Source organism: Cebus imitator, unplaced genomic scaffold (genome assembly GCF_001604975.1).
Source record: "Cebus imitator isolate Cc_AM_T3 unplaced genomic scaffold, Cebus_imitator-1.0 Scaffold35, whole genome shotgun sequence".
Taxonomy (NCBI): Eukaryota; Metazoa; Chordata; class Mammalia; order Primates; family Cebidae; genus Cebus; species Cebus imitator.
The window spans coordinates 6566128-6568929 of record NW_016107350.1 but is presented as its reverse complement, the minus strand read 5'-3'; the positions used below and the strand labels follow the sequence as shown (position 1 = coordinate 6568929).

At 44.8% G+C, this 2802-nt stretch overlaps 1 pseudogene; it reads right to left on the bottom strand.

Moving 5' to 3' along the window:
* Nucleotides 1-569: 569 nt before the first annotated feature.
* Nucleotides 570-979, bottom strand: LOC108301501 (annotated as a pseudogene).
* Nucleotides 980-2802: the final 1823 nt, after the last annotated feature.

The following is a 2802-nucleotide window of genomic DNA, read 5'->3' as shown; positions in this document are numbered from 1 at the left end:
CCACATTGTCTCCACAATGTGCAGTAACTTGTAAATAGAAGAGTCCATTAAAATTTTAGAAAATAAAGTTCACCGTGTTTTCATAGCAAACAAGCGAATACTGAAAACATCTAGTTGCATACATAAAACCTCCAAGTATACTTGGAGTCTATTGTTTCATAAAATGCAATAAGCACCTTTTAGCTTTCATGAATAAATTTATTTTGTTTACAGAACCCATAGGCATACATAGTAAAGGAAAAAAAACAGATTACTTTACGGTTTTATAGAGTTGAACTGAAACTAGCCACAGAGACATTTCCACTTGACACTAGTGCCTTAGGAGCCTCCAAGTAGATGAGACGTTTACTAAAAGAAGCGCACACAAACACAGCCGCGACCTGATGTCTGCCTGCGTTTCCACTGGCGATCCTATGCTTAGCTGGCTCTGGACCCCCGGGGGGAAAGAAACCAAAACAGAACAAAACTTCTCACATCAGAACTACCAGTTACAGGGAGAAGAGAAAAACAAAACACAACCCAACAGAAAAGAAGTCCCCAGAGTGCAACGTTCCCAGGAGCCTGGGCTCTTAAGCGCCCTCTCCGCGGAGGCGGAGGGCCAGCTGCATGTCTCTGGGCATAATTGTGACGCGCCTGGCATGGATGGCACACAGGTTGGTGTCTTCAAAGAGGCAGATCAGGTAGGCCTCGCTGGCCTCCTGCAGGGTGCCAATGGTCGCGCTCTGGAAGCGCAGGTCCAGGCTGATGGCGTGGGCGACCTCGCGCACCAGGCGCTGGAAGGGCAGCTTGTGCAGGAGCAGCTCCGTGGGCTTCTGGTACTTTCTGATTTCCCACAGCGCCAGGGTGCCAGGCCTGTAGCGGTGAGGCTTCTTGATCCCTCCTGCAGGCGGCAACCTCTTGCCTGGGACTTCGGTGGCCAGGGCTTCCTGTTGTCCTGCCAAGCGGTGGCTTTGCAGGCTCTCTGCTTGGTGCGCGCCATGGTGCAGGGCAGAGGCCTCTCCTCCGTCCTTGCATTGAGCCTGTTCTGCTGCAGGCAGCGCTGATGCCTGAGAGCGGGGGCGGTGGGGCTGTGGACAGGATCCAGAGAGCCTGTGAGTTAATATTAAATCAGAGGACGCTCCCGCACGGTTAGTCCCTTCCAACCCAGCCCCAGGCTTACCAGCTCTCAGGTCTATGGGTCAGAGTTCAGGCTGCTCAGTCTGCCCAGAGGGTCCTGGGTGTCCTTGGTCTACACAGCAGCAGCCAGGAGTCTCCCTCCCAGGCCGTCTCTTTCTGAGTGGAGATCTCTGTGGTCTTAGTAAAGTCCGGCCTCTTTTAAGGGGTTTTGATGATTGCATCAGCCCCAGGCAGATACCTTCCATTGTTCACTCTGCTTCATCAGACTCTCAACTTCATCAGGGCTGTGAAAAGCCAATCAAGTCCCCGGGTTCTGCACACACCCAAGGGAGGGACGAACCTCTGGAGTGTGCATCATGGGAAGGATGGGAGGTGAGAGTTAGCTAAAATTCTGGGTGCCAAAGAAATTCTGAACGTTTACATTTCATGACCATCAAGGAAGTCATTACAATGAAAAAGACGTAGAAGTTTTATACCCATGCATGGATGCACATACCATAGAGCAGAACAGGAAATTCCAGGATAATCTCTACTCACAAAATAAGTTTACATTCCTGTTTCAAAATAGATCTCATTTCATAGAAAATCTTTAGGTTCACACCAAGATTGCGACAAAGGAACAGAGGTTACGGATATACTCTCCTACAACATATGCAAAGGCCCCTTCACCATCAGCTTTCTGCCCTAGATTGGGACCTTGGGGCTACAATCATTTAGCCTACTTTGACACATCACCCTGACTCCAAGACCAGAGCTCTCCTTAGGATTCACTTGGGTGTTGTATATTTCACGGACTTGAGCAAAGGCGTAATTACATGTGTCCACCATTATTGTATACTATGGACTAGTTTCATGTCCGTACAAATGAACTGTGTCCAGTCCCTGCACTTCTCCTTCACCCTCGGTCCCTTGCAGCCACTCAAGTATTGATTTATTTATTCATACTTAAAATGGATGCATCTCATTGTATATGTTTCTTATGTACAAAATGCTGTTTTAAAGTATGTACACGTGGTCTAATGTCTAACTCTAGGTAACTGATATCCATTACCCCGCATATATATTACTGTGATGAGAACACTCCACGTTCATGTTAATAGCATTTTTCAAGAATACAATCTATTGTTAAGTATAGTCACCATGTTGTACAATAATTCTTGAGCTTATTCCCCCTATGTAACTGAAATGTTGTGTATTTTGACCAATGTCTCCTCAAGTTGTAGGGTTTTCTGGGCCTTCTGCTCTGTTCCATCAGCTTTGATTTCTGTTTTTATGGTGGTGTTATTCTAGTTTTGTTCCTACAGCTTGATAGTACACTTTAAAGTGAGGAAAGCATGAATTTTTAAAATTTTCTCTATGGTTTGCCCTGTGACAGCACCACTCAGTCACACGTCAAAGAGATTTGATTCTTCACTATTTCAGGTTTGTACTGATTGTTAAGACAGAGTAATGACATGGAATCTTTTTTGTTCTGAAAACTGGAACTCCAGTTACTGTTGCTATACATTTGTTACAGTTTATGTTACATTCAGGATATTTGATGAATTACCTATTCGTATAATGACAAATAGGGTTCAATTGCACAAAATATTTAATGGTCAAATCCTACAGTGAGAGAAAATTTTATTTTTAATCTCTGTATTTCCTATATAATAATTTGAAAAATATAGTAAAAGTAGAATATGA